General features: G+C 46.6%; 1 long non-coding RNA gene across 1 annotated transcript; it reads right to left on the bottom strand.

Annotated features, from left to right (window-relative positions):
* Window positions 1–2,057: 2,057 nt before the first annotated feature.
* On the bottom strand, window positions 2,058–10,760 carry LOC138921308 (uncharacterized). The gene is made up of 3 exons (XR_011433796.1): window positions 10,549–10,760; window positions 6,601–6,777; window positions 2,058–4,178 (listed from the first exon to the last, which is right to left on the bottom strand). It is a non-coding gene; the product is annotated as an uncharacterized lncRNA (long non-coding RNA).
* Between the last annotated feature and the right edge of the window lie 3,066 nt (window positions 10,761–13,826).

Genomic DNA, 13,826 nt, shown 5'->3' with positions numbered 1-13,826 from the left:
AGCAGGGAGGGGGAGGTGGGGGTGGGGAGAGAGAAGCAGAAAATACTTGGAATGAAAGACACATTGCTGTGTCTTCCCCCACTTTTGCTCTAGAGTTTGCATTTCTGCAAAGAAAATTGATTTCAAATTTAGTATGCCCTCCCCACCCACAAGCGGGTGGAAACAAGGTCTGTGTGTACCCCAAGGAGAGTCACTCAGGCGAGGTGGCCCACGGCGGTGCCATGGCTGTCCCTATATCTCTGGGATGTGCAGGAAAGCCCAGGCCCCCTCATTTTCCCAGGTGACCTTCCTCCTCCCAGCACTGCCCACTGACCCCACTCAGGCCCCGGGGCTCAGCCACAAGTACAGGAAGAGCTTGGTCAAACTGGGGTCATCCTCAGAGGAAGCTGGGGCTGAATTGCTGCCTCTGCTTAAAGATTCCAGGTATTTTGGGCTCGTTCCCCAATCCTAGCAGAGGAAATACATTTAGAATGATAGACCTTTGTAGTCATTTCTCTCAGTTGTCTTAAGGATCTTAGTGTTGGTTGATCGTAAAGCCAGTGGGTCTGGTGGAAACATCGAAGAGTCAGGTGAGGAAGGAATAGCCGGCCCCAGTGGTGTCTGGGAATGTGTGTCAGGACAGCATTCAGACAGAAAACCCACTCACACCCATAGATGCAAATCTGATGATGGGAAATCTTAACAAAGACGGCTCAGCAGAAATGCTAAGCGTAATGATCGGAAAGCTTGCCAGTTTGTCACCATAGCTAACATGGATGTATTAGTTGGGACAATACAGATGCTAACTTAATGGCTAAGAGGATGGGCTCTGAAGCCAGGCTGTCTGCGTTCAAATCCCAGTCCTTCACTTATTTCTGTGTGACCCGGGGTAAGTTACTTAACTTCTCTGTGCTTCATTTTTCTCATTTGTAAGACAGAGGCAGTTACAGTGTCCACCGTAGGATGATTGAAAGAAACAAGCTTATTAGTCATATAAAGCATTTAGAATGATGCCTGGCGCATGTAAGCCTTCTTTTTGTCATCATCGTCATTATGTTGTCTGCATAGGGCTGGGAGGCCGACATTCTGTGCTTATTGAGCATCTCTCATTGTGGGTTGGCCAATGGGATACCCCAGACTTTGCACATGCCGGGCTATAGGAATCATTGCAAAGTGATCACGTTGCACTGGGCTGCCTTCTGCAATGCCACCAAAGCGTGGGTGTAGGAGAAGGCCAGTGGCCTCCTGCACTTCCAGCACCAGCCCCTGAGAAATGCTGTGGAGCACAAGCTTCTTGGTCAGGCTTGAATCTGTGCAAATGCCTGCTGGCTAAGGGAAGGGAAGGTTGCACACAAGCGAAAGCTTGTAGCTGGCATTTCTCAAGTAGAAATGAATCTATAAACATGCATAAAAATGGTTATATAAATTAATGCTTGTACTTGGCTGTGAGTAACAGAGACCTGACTTCAATGGCTTAACACTCAGGGTTTATTCTCTTGTATGAAAGACTTCTGGAGGTAGTTGGTCCAGGGCTGCTCTCTTGGCTCCACAAAGTCATCTGGGACCCAGCTTCTTCTATGTCCCTGATCCACTACACTGGCTTGCATTTGTAAGATAACCTCAAGCTTATGACTCCTGCAACAGTATGGCTGCTGGAGCTCCAGCCATCATATTTCAGGCAACAGGAAGGAAGAAGAAAGGAAGAAGGGCTTGCATTTCCTTTGAAGGAGCTTTCCCCGAAGTTTTCCACCAACATTTCCACCTATGTCTCTTTGACCTAGAACTTCATCATTTGGCCAAGGGAAGTTGGGGAGTAGTTTCAACTGGTTGTGTTCCTACTTTAAACCAAGGTGGGGTCTGTCATTAAGAAAGGTGAGGGAAATGGATATTGGATAGGAATTAGCAGTCTCTGCCCTAATTCTGAAATGAAATTCGCATCCCATTCTGAAAAAAAACTGCAGGTCTGAATCCAAGAAACTGTGGCAATCACAGACCCCTGATACCTAGCAGAGGACCTTAGCCATGTCATTGACCACTCTGCACCCAGATCTCTCATTCGTAAAACAGTAAGTTACTTGTTGTTACTTGTGAACATTCAATGAGTTCATTCATGTAATTACAAGACTTAGACTGGGTCTGGCCCATAGTATATTCTCAAGAAACATTAGCCATTATGAACCCCCTTTGCTTTCCTCACCCGTCTCCTGTGTGGACTCCTGCCCACCACCTTTCCCTTAATGATCCATGCTAATCAACTGGTGACCTTGAATTCCATTGGCCTAAGGATCATTCTGTTTCATCAGACACCCCCGAGCAGGTCTGAATTCCCTGGAACCCACTCGAGTTACACTCAGTAGATGCTTGCTGAACGAATGCATGGCTATTCCTGGCTGCTGGTTTGGCAGGCCTGCCATTTCCAGAAGCCTCCATATCCGTTGTTTTGAGAACCAGAATGGAACCTCAGCCTCTGGTGTCTGCCCATAGTGGAGGCAGGATCTGGAGGGCTGACCACAGGTCAGGAGGTGGGAGGCTCCCCACATGACACCGTGGTCCTGGGAGAGGAGCAGCCTCATTTCGCCCTGTCTTCCCTCACTCCCAGGCTGCATGCTGTTTGGCAGAGTCCACATTGTCTCCTATCGGCATTCACCTTCTACTATAAGGACCTAGTGCAAGGTCCTTAACTTTCTAAGACTCAGTTTCTCACCTGCAAAATGGGGATAATAACAGTAATTACCTTGAGTATTAAAAATGCTAAGTATGCCTAATGTGAGCTGCTTAATACAGCCTCTGGCACAATAACCACTGTGGTGACCATACAGCCAGTTGCCAATATTTCCAGCCCCTCCCCCTACCAAGGGAAGTACTTCCTGGTCTTCTTGTTGGGTGGCCCCTTGTGACTAGTTCTGTTCAATGAGTTGTGTGAGGCGACTGGCACTGTTCAAGATGGCGGCTCGTCCGTCAGTTCTGGAGTGAGCAGACCTGGATTTGGAGGTCCAGCCAACCTGTGATGGGCGTGATAGACCTTTGTGGTTTGAAGCCATTGAGATTTGGGGGTCGTTTGTCCACACAGCATAAACTAGCCCATTGCGAGAGACAACACTCTGTATGTGGTCAGCCAGTGAGTCCATCCATGAGAACTGTGCTGAACTCTGTATGCACAGGTGATGCTGTGGTGGAGCGTTCCTCACCTCCCATATGTAATCGGAGGAGCCCTGGAAATGAGCCAGAAGGTCTGAATCCTGCTTCTCCAGTCGTGTGCTGACCAGAGGCCAGCTAGTCTCTCTGTTTTTAAGTGGCTTTATTTTTCATATGGGGATTGTCTTAGTCAGGGTTCTCCAGAGAAACAGAGCTAATAGGAGATATAGATGTAGATACAGATATAGATAGCAGCCGTTGTATCTAGTGGTTAAGATGGGCGCGCTCTCACTGCTGCAGCCTGAGTTCATTTCCCGTTCAGGGAACAACACCACCCGTCTGTCGGTTGTCATACTGCAGTGGCTGGATGTTGCTGTGATGCTGAAAGCTATGCCACTGGTATTTCACATACCAGCAGGGTCAACCATGGTGGACAGGTTTCAGCGGAGCTTCCAGACTGAGACAGACTAGGAAGAAGGACCTGGCCACCAACGTCCAAAAGAATTGGCCATGAAAACCCTGTGAATAGTAGTGGTGCATTGTCTGATATAGTGCCAGAAGGTAAGAGGATGGCGCAAAAAGACCAAGCAGGGTTCTGCTCTGCTGTACACAGGGTCACTAGGAGTTGAAATTGACTGGACGGCACTAACAACAATAGATATAGATACAGATATATAGAAAAAGATTTATGGGGCTGGCCTGCTGGTGTAGTGGTTAAGTTCGAGTGCTCCACTTCAGCAGCCCCAGGTTTGCAGGTTCGGATCCCGTGTGTAGACCTAGCACCACTCATCAAGCCACGCTGTGGCAGCATCCCACATAAAACAGAGGAAGATTGGCACAGATGTTAACTCAGGGACAACTTTCCTCAAGCAAAAAGGGGAAGATTGGCAACAGATGTTAGCGCAGCGGCCAATCTTCCTCACAAAAAAAAAGAAAGAAAGAAAAAGATGTATTATGAGGGATTGGCTCACATGATTATGGAGACAGAAGTCCCAGGATCTTGCAGTCTGCAAGCTGGAAGCCCAGGAAAGCTGGTGGTGTAGTTCCAGTCGGAGTTCGAAGGCCTGAGAACCAGAAGTGCCGAGAAGATAAATGCTCCAGCTGAAGCAGAGAGCAAATTTGTCCTTCCTCTGCATTTTTTTTCTATGTGGGTCTTCAGTGGATTGGACGATGCCCATTTGCATTGGTGAGGGTGGTCTTTACTCAGTCTACTGATTCAAATGCTAGTGTTTCCCGGCAACACCCTCACAGTCACATCCAGAAATAATATCTTGCCAGCTATCTGGGCATCCCTTAGCCCAGTCAAGTTGACATGTAAAACTAACCATCACAGGGATTTTCATATCCTCTCCATGAGGTTATTTTGTAAAAAGATAAAATGTTTTGTATGCTTTGAGCATTGTGTTTAATGCTCCAAATCTTGGACTCAGCGTACTGTTTGTCCCAGCTCTCTTTCTCTCTCATTCCCCACCTCACTTTCCCAACTTATGACATAAAAATGCCTTTGCCACACACAGGTGGGAGGGAGTTTTCTTTTTCTTCCATGGGTCTCTTAAGCACTGCACACGCCACCTGGGCATATCTGCCCATTTTAGACCAGCCAGCACAGCGTCTCTCCAAATGGGTGGGTCACCTGGAGTCAGTGCAGCGGAAATGCAGGATGGCTATGTGAACCATGGGCTCCCCTTTGGTTAGAGTTCCTTTGAAGAGCTGGGCTTGGCATGCCATCCAGCCGTGGGTCCCGTTCATCTCTCAAGAAAAGTGTCAACCAGAAAATTAGAAATACTTCTATTTCAGTTTTCAAGAATGAGTATCACCAAGATTTAATGAAACAAAACCCTTCTGTTTTTGAGAAGCTTGTTTCTGGGTAGTGTGATCGGTTGGAACCATTTTTCTTTGGAAATGAAAATACAGTAGTCTTGGCTCCAACATCCAGTTGGCCACGAGTTTGCTCAGCTACCCCTTGGCCTATATGAGATCCAGGCAACAGATTAACTTCTCCACAATGCGTGCCCTCAAATATTTGAAAGTGCTTATTTAAGCGGTAACCATGCTGTATAGTTAAAATAGAAAAGTAGGTTACAAATATTTCCTGGGGGAGGAGGAAGACTCAACATGAAAAAGCAACATGCTCACAAGCTTCTGGAAATCTAGGTCAGTGTTCATAACTCTAACTCACTCTTTGGTAAATTCTGACTGACCTATAAGAAGATACATTTTTAATATTTCAATTTTTTTCAAGCTACTTTGATTTTTATTGTCTCCATAGATGGCCATAGAGCTCTTATCAGTTTGCTGTAGTGTTTTCATATACTAAAAAGTCAGATGGTTCAACTGTAATTGACTTTTAAATAGGTGTAATCACTCCTCTCAGAGAAAGCTGTCCATCCACCTTTCAGATCCCCATGAATCACAAGAAAACACATTTTCACCAAATCTGGGTCAGATAATTCCAATGGCACACGGCTCTCTGGAGAGTGGGGGGAATTGCCATGGCGTATGCAAATGAGCAGCCAATGGGGATTTGTGCTGCTTTCTCTAGAGTCCTAGGTAAGTCTCATTGTTTTTACATTGTTTGGGCAGATTTAGCTTTTCCTTTTGCTAAGCACTGTTTAGATACCCATGGTTCCCTTGAGTAAGACGCATTCATTCATTATTCATTCAACCACTTGTTCGTTCGTTCGGATGGGACAATCATCTGGCGTCAACTTCTATGTCTGACGGGTCCCCAGTGTTGCTCCATTTGGTCGTCTAGCTCTGCAGAGTGTTGTTGTCCCTTCCTGACTCCCGTGGTTTCCTCTCAAAGTTGAGACATCTGCAGAGCCGAGGACTCGGAGTCGGGCAGGGATAAAAGATGGGCCTCGTTCTCCTGCTAGCCCCTCCTACCTTCTTCCCTCCCCCTCCCCTTCCTTCTCATCCTCTTAGGCATTCCTTCGGCAAACTTCCCTCCTTGCCCACGCTGTCTCCCACTCTGTTCTAGGCCCTGGGGATGCAGGAGTGAATGGGAGACAGCCCCAGCCCTTGGGCGCTTTCCAGCTAGTGGGGCAGATGCGGAGCCAGAGAATTGCTATCCGTGGTGGTAAATGCTTCTCTAGAGCAACGACTCAGAGCTGTGCAAGCTCGGAAGAGGGTGAGGCTCGCCCTGCCCGGCAGACTCAAGGAGCCTGCCCAGAGGAGGGGGCCTGCTGGACACATGAGTGGCATTGGCTTTGACTGCTGAAGAGTGAGAGGTTCATATTTATCTGGTGACCCACCAAAGTCATGTCAGTTAAGAAATTTGTGAATAGGCTAATCAAATGTGGTAAATAGAAGAATAGCTTCCTTGGAGGCATGAGATACTAAAATGACTTACATTAGTACATTGTGTTACAGTTATCACAGACCTTCTATCAAAGATCCAAAGCTTCTGGACAAGGCCGACCTCACCCACCACTGGAATGTATTACGGGAAGCCAGATAGGATGCAGCTGGGGCCTATTTACTCACAGTGGCCAAGGTTAAAAAACGAGTGCCGCCCAGTGAGGAAGGAACACACTCTCAGGCACAGTGAGCAGCGATGTTTCAGTTGTCCGTTTCGCCGGGATGTAGAGTGGCCAAGAGTTACTCACTTAATTCTGATCAATCCAACAGACGTCTCCTCCCCACAACGCAAGCCAACACTTTCTGAAGACAGGAAATTGGGAAAAGGGTTAATTTGGAAGTGGCTTCTCTTTACCCTCTTGCTGTGGCTGTTTTCCAAGGGTCTGTCCTTAGCATTTTCTCTCTCTGTACTTTCTCATGGCTTCAACCACACCCCTAACATATTCCTTCTTTATCTGAATTTCCAGCCTCGACCCCCTCTCGGAGTATCAGGGTACGTGCCCCATTTTCTGAGAAATAGTAATAGGATTGCTCCATGAATAGCTTTCCTGAGTGACCAGTTGATAGTTCAAATTAAATAGATTATTGAATTAAATAGATGCAAAACCTAAATTATTTCAGATTCCCCTTAACCTTGTTCTTCTTTCTATGTCCCCTCTATCTACTGATGGTGCCACTAACTCCCTCCGTCACTCAGTGCTGGAAATGTGTAATTACTGCTGAGAGTGGCCTCAATCCAAATTGGGATAGCTTTTTGACTTTCGGCCTATTGGCTTGGGTTTGGATGGCACTTTGGTTAATATTTCTTCTCTTTGTTCTCCACAGCTGCCACTTGCCTGTCTCCCTCTTGCTTTCCTCCTATATTTCCTGAATTATGAAACAGTAATAACCTTCATGTATTCTTTCAAGAACTAGTGACTGTGCACCTGCCTTGGGCCATGGACTCCCTGGGCGCTGCTGACATAGCAGTGAACTTGGCAAATGGAATCCCTGCCGTCATGGGGTTTACCATATAATGATCATAACAACAGATTTTGAGCATTTGTCGTGTGCCAGGCTCTAAGTTAAGTATTTACATGCATTATTTTGTTTAATTCTCATAAAAACTATAATACTATTAATATCTTGGTTGACATTAAGGAAACTGAGTCTCAGAGAGGGGAGGTAAGTTGCCCAAGGTCTCCCAGGGAGCTTGGCGTGGATTTGGGCCACCCCTCCATCCCTCTTGGTCCTTAAACATTTAGCCTCTGTTTGTTCGGATTGCCACGTATGATCTGTGTCATTTTGGAATCTGTCTGATCCACTAATCCTCCATGTGCAAGGACCCAGGCGATACTAAGGATACCAGTGTGTTGAATAAAGCCAAGATCCGTCTGGAAACGGGGCAGTGCTTAGAGACGCAGGGCGGGGGAAGGAGATAGGGCGGTGAGAAATGGGGTGGGCGGAGGTCTGTATGTCATAGGAACCTGGGAGCTGACCAGAGGAAGTCCTTCCTGATAATGCCATGACTGCTTGTCACAAGGTGTTTGTTATGGTGATGGAAGGGGCTGGGGCTGGGGGCTGAAAGTGGAGGAAATCCTAATATTTGAATGTGTGAAGATTTTCTGGATGTAAATGAACCTAGCTGAGAATGTGTCCCTTTGAATTAGGCTAGAGACATCCACTGGGCTCTTCTGGTGATTCTGTGGGCATGATGCTGCTTGTACCATCAACTCAGATGCTGCTGGTCAGTCTCCGTGTCACTCGGGACCTCCAGAGGCTCCTCAGCAGGGAGTCCTGGCCTCCATCATCGCCTCTGACACCTTCCAAGTCCTGTAGATTTTACTTCCATAAAGCCTCTCACATCCATTCTCTTGTCTCTACCAGGCCCCCATTTCCTCTCTCTGATCAGTCTTCATAGAGCAGAGCTGTGGTCCAATCCCTCTGCATATCGTCATGGTCCACCTTCGTGTCTTACCTCCCATCCTGGCTGGCAGAGTCAGCCCAAGGCCATTTAGGGGGCCTCCTGGAAGTCCCCCCAGGACTGTGTAGGTTCCCTTTCCTCCCTTTTGGGTTGCTGAAAGTAGAAGTCACAAGGCCAATTACTTGTCCCCAGAGCAATAGAGAATGTGTTAGATTCATCAGAACGAGGTTTAATTACAGCAAGAATCCCATATAATAGTTACAGGAGGCCTTACAGTGGTCTGGTGGGCTGTCTGGGCCCACCCAAACATTTGTTTTCTACCATGGTTATGTAGCCACACAGCCCTGAGTCAGTCTGCCCTCCTGGGGTGCTGCTGGAGGCAAGGCCCTTACCAGCAATACCCTTTCAAAGGGGTTTCGAGAAATCCCGTTTTATAGTCTGCAATCTCAGGAGTTGCCTGCCCGTTCGCCCCTGCGCTCCTTGGTAATAAAGAGTGTGGGCAAGTGCTGTCATTCCTCTGGATTAATTCACTGTCTTCACCGAGTGCCTGTGTAGTGCCGAGCATGGTGCTAGATGCCAGGGACGCAGCAATAGAGAAGACAGACATGGTTCCTGCCTTAATGGAGCTTATGGACGAGGGTCAAAGATGGACACTATGGATTCGGCCTGAGGAGCGTGGTACACAGACGTGGCGAAGAGCCTAGAGCAGGGAGAGGTGGTCTCGTCTCAGGAACAGTGGACGTCACCCCAGAAAAGTGACATTTCACTGGAGGATGAGTGAGAGCTAATTGGAGAAAGGGCAGAGGGAACAGTGGTTGACCTTCCAGAGTCGAGAGGGAGAGGGGTGAATCTGAAGGACTGAACAAGCCCAGGGCGGGCACTGAGGGGAGTCCGCAGCTGCAGGGGCAGGCGGGAGCCCAAGTACAGAAGGTCATGCGAAGGATTCGGCCCTTATCCCACGAGTGGTGGGAAGCCGTTGGGGATTTAAGCAAGATGGTGACAGGTTTTGAAAGGTCACTCTGCATGTCGTATGAAGAATGAAATGGAAAGGGACAAGCACGGCTTCTGGGAGATCTACTAGCGGTAACAACCCAGGTGAGAGGCAGTGGGGCTTAGACAAGGGGTGGGGGTGGCAGTGGGGACGCAGAGGAGGGTTCGGACGTAGAATCCGCAGGACTTGATCATCAGGTGGGTCCAGGAGCTGGAGGAGTCAAGGATGACTGCACTGGCTCTGACTTGAATGACAGGGTGGGTGACATTGCCAGGGACCAAAGGAGGAAACTCTCCCAAGGAAGCAGGTTTAGGGGACGGAATCCATGTTGAGTTTGGAGTGATTGTAGAATGCTGGGAGGAGATATTCTCTGGGTTCAGAGAAAGAGATCTGAGCCAGGAATACATGCACGTTGTGGGGACTGAAGCCAGGAGAGGCAATGACAGCATCCAGGGACAGGAAGAAGAGAGGGGGGCCTAGGACAAAGCTCCGAGGGGTGAGCAGAGGAGGAGGAGTTAGAGGGTAGCCAGAAACCCAGGAGACCAAGGAGTTAGAAATCCCAAAAGTGAGGGTGGATCTCAATTAAATGCATTTAATTAAATGTTTAATATTTCACTTTAAATTATTTTCTTCTCTGTGTCGTGTTGAAACCCTCCTCTGATACCCCTACATTTTGAGTAAAAGTCTGTTCCAAATTGTTTAGGGACATGAAGGAGAATCCATAGTGTTCCACATTTAAGGCAGTGTGGATCGGAGAGGGGGCAGCAAGCAGCCTCAGGAAGCTGCCACTGGAAGCACAAACCCAGGTGGGATGAAGGGTCCAGGTGGGAACAGGAGTATAAGGCCTAGAGCACAGGTAGAACCAGGCAACCCTTGAGAAGTGGGACTGGCCTGGCCCTGAAGTGGATGTAGGACAGAAATTCCTTTCCCCAAATCCACCAGCAGGAAGAAGAGGCTCGAGGAGGGGACAGCCAGATCCCACTGCTGCGTGGAAAGGAGCCTCCCAGGAAGGCCCACTTCCAAGTAGAAAGCAAGCCCCGATTCTTGGGGACAGTGGGGAGCATCTTCCCAACCACAGCGCCTGGCCTCCCTCCCATGAAGGAGATGATTCAGAATTCCCTTTTTGAGGCTCATTCTTCATTATCCCCATTCTGTTCTGAAAGATAACTAGGCTACTTACCCTTTTGACTCCTGCCTGCTTCTGGAAAGTTCCTTAAAAAGTGCGAGTTTTCCAAGGGTGCCCAGTCTCTCTAGTCTGATGGGCGCGTGGAAGTGTCTGACGTCTCTCCTGGCTCCATGAGGCTGTTGGATGGAGGGCACGCCCAGCTGTTTCCCTGTCTCCCGCCGGCCTGTGTGGTTTGGCTCCCCCTGGTGGCAGTGACGAGAACAAGCAGCCTAGTTTCTTAGGTTGACGGAATGACGCTCAGTTTGTAACAGTCTGGAAGTCGCTTCTCCCCAGGTGCTTCCTGTCGGTCTCCCCTGCGCCGGAGTTTTCCCCTCCTGGCGGGACGTATGTGGGGAAGCTGCCTCTCTGACTAATAGCCAGTAGAAAGGTTTTTGAACTTGTATGGTCAGGTCAGTTTTTATAGCTTCTCTGTGACATGACACTCTTGGTTTTGGCTGGAGCCCTGGGTCACATCAAAGTGAAGAAAACCCGTTTCTGTCTGCAGTGGCATTTTCAGACAATGTCAAAGATGAGAAGAGACAGACTAGAGCAGATGTGGCAGAAGGATGGGTCCCAGCGTGGCTCCATCTTAATAGATGGCTGGCTGCCCTCCAGGTGGCGGATGTGCTGAGGTGGGGAGAATCATCTTGTTTTTGAGGGGCAGGATTTCTTATTAGGGCAAAGGGTAAATGCCTTACATTATAGCATCTTGTCAGAAGTTTGCAGTAAATGGCACAATACTAGCTTTTCATGACTAATGTGTGAAGCATTGTTCTCGATACCTTCAGAAACCTCTAAATATTTTGGATAAATGGAACAAAATGGTTTATTAAACATTTTTAAAGATAGCTCTACAGAAAAGTAAAAAGGTGATGAACACTTCAATAAAAATAAGCAAGACCATGAGCAGGCCATCCAGAGAACATTTTCAGTCCTTGTCTGATTTTGCTTCTTAGCATCTGTGTTTTTTTTTTTTTTTTTTTGAGGAAGATTAGCTCTGAGCTAACATCTGCCACTAATCCGCCTCTTTTTTTTTTTCTTTTTGCTGAGGAAGGCTGCCCCTGAGCTAACATCTGTGCCCATCTTCCTCCACTTTATATGTGGGATGCCTACCACCTCATGGCTTGCCAAGCAGTGCCATGCACCTGGGATCTGAACTGGCGAACGCCGAGCCGCTGAAGTGGAACGTGTGCACTTAACTGCTGTGCCAGCGGCCCGGCCCCGATGAGTATTTTTGACCATGCCCTGCTCTTCCAGACATGCTGGTCTCTTGGCTTTGCTGATGACCATTCACCTGCTTCATCTTCCGTCTCTCTGCTCCTTTTCTGTCTCTTTTGTTAGTTCTTGCTCTTCTACCAGGCTGCTAAGGGTTAGAGTTCCTCAAGGGCCTTCTCCTTTCATGCTTAATTCCACTCTAAGCATATTGTCTATGTCCATGACTTCAGTCCATGTGCACGTGATTCACATGTTTATTTCCCCATCCACACTTAACCCCTGAGCCTCAGATCCTTGTATCCAGCTACCTACTTAACTCTCCACTTGGATGGTGTCTCCACAGCTCCCCCAACCCAGCACATCTGAAACTGAAGGCACCAACATCCCTCCAAAACCAGGCTCTCTTCCAGGGACCATCTCTCCATCTACCACCTCGGAGTAATCCCTGACGCTTTCTCTCCTTCGCTGCCTCCCCAAATGCATTTCATCATTGAGCCCTGACATTTTTCACTTCCTAAATGTTTCTCAAACTTGTCCACTTGTCTACCTCCACCACCACTGCCCTTCCCTAAGCTGTCAGGGCTGCTTACTAATATGCATTTAAGATTCCTCCAGGTCTTTTCGTGGCTTGATACCTCATTTCTTTTTATTGCTGAAGAATATTCCATTGTGTGAGTGTACCACCGTTTATCTATTCATCTGTTGAAGGACATTTTTGTTATGTCCAGCTTTTGGTGATTATGAATAAAGCTGCTATAAATATTTGCCTGCAAATTTTTATATGTACATAAGTTTTTTAATCAGTTGGGTAAATAGCCAGGAGCATGATTGCTGGATTGTATGGTAGGACTGTGTTTAGCTTTGTAAGAAACTGCCAAACTGTCTTTTAAAGTGGCTGTACCATTTTGCATTCCCACCAGCAATGAATGAGAGTTCCTGTTGTTCTGCATCCTCACTAGCATTTGGTATACTCAGTTTTTTTTTATTTTAGTCATCCTAATAGGTGTGTAGCAGTATCTTACAGTTGTTTTGTTTATTTATTTATTATTTTTATTTTTTTGTGAGGAAGATTGGCCTTAGCTAACATCTGTGTTGCTGATCTCCCTGTTCTTGCTTGATGAGGAACAGTGTGGCTTGATGAGCGGTTCTAGGTGTGCGCCCGGGATCTGACCCTGTGAACCCTGGGCAGCTGAAGCCCAGCATGCACTTAACTACTATGCCACCGGGCCGGCCCCTTACAGTTGTTTTCATTTGCAATTCCATAATGACAAATAATATTGAGCATCTTTATCTATCTTATTGTTGAGTTTTAAGAGTTCTTTGTATGTTTTGGTTAGAAGTCTTTTATCAAATATATATTTTACAAATAGTTTCTCCCAATCCATGGCTTTTCTTTTCATTCTGTTAATAATGCCTTTCACAGAGCAGAAGGTTTTAATTTTAATAAAGTCTAACAATATTTTCTTTCATAAATTGTTCTTTTGGTGTTGCTAATAACTCATTGCCAAATCCAAGGTCATGTAGCTTTTCTTCTGTTTCCTTCTTAAACTTTTATAGTATTTCATTTTATATTTAGGTCTATGATCCATTTTGAGTAAATTTTTTGGGAAAAGTGTAATGTCTGTATCTAGATTAATTTTTTTTTGCATATGCATGACAAAGTGTTCCAGCCCTATTTGTTAATTAGACTATGTCCATTACATTGTCTTTGCTGCTTCATCAAAGATCAGTTGGACATCTATAGAAGATTTTTATTGGGATTGCACTGAATTTATAGGTCAAGCATCTTAACAGTGTTAAGCCTTCCAATCCATCAACATGGAATATCTTTTTACTTAGATCTTCTTTGATATCTTTCATCAGCGTTTTGTAGTTTTCTGCATATGGATCATGTACATACTTTGTTAGATTTATACCTAAGTATTTCATTTTTGGGATGCTATTATAAAGGATATTGTGTTTTAAATTTCTAATTCCAGTTGTTCATTGCTGGAGAACAATTGGCTTTTGTGTATTAACCCTGTATCCTTGCTATGATTGCTTATTAGTTCCAGGAGTGCTCTGTTGATTTTTTTGGA

Source organism: Equus caballus, chromosome 28 (genome assembly GCF_041296265.1).
Source record: "Equus caballus isolate H_3958 breed thoroughbred chromosome 28, TB-T2T, whole genome shotgun sequence".
NCBI classification, from domain to species: Eukaryota; Metazoa; Chordata; class Mammalia; order Perissodactyla; family Equidae; genus Equus; species Equus caballus.
Note: the sequence above shows the minus strand (reverse complement) of the source record. Positions and strands in the feature narration are given on the sequence as shown.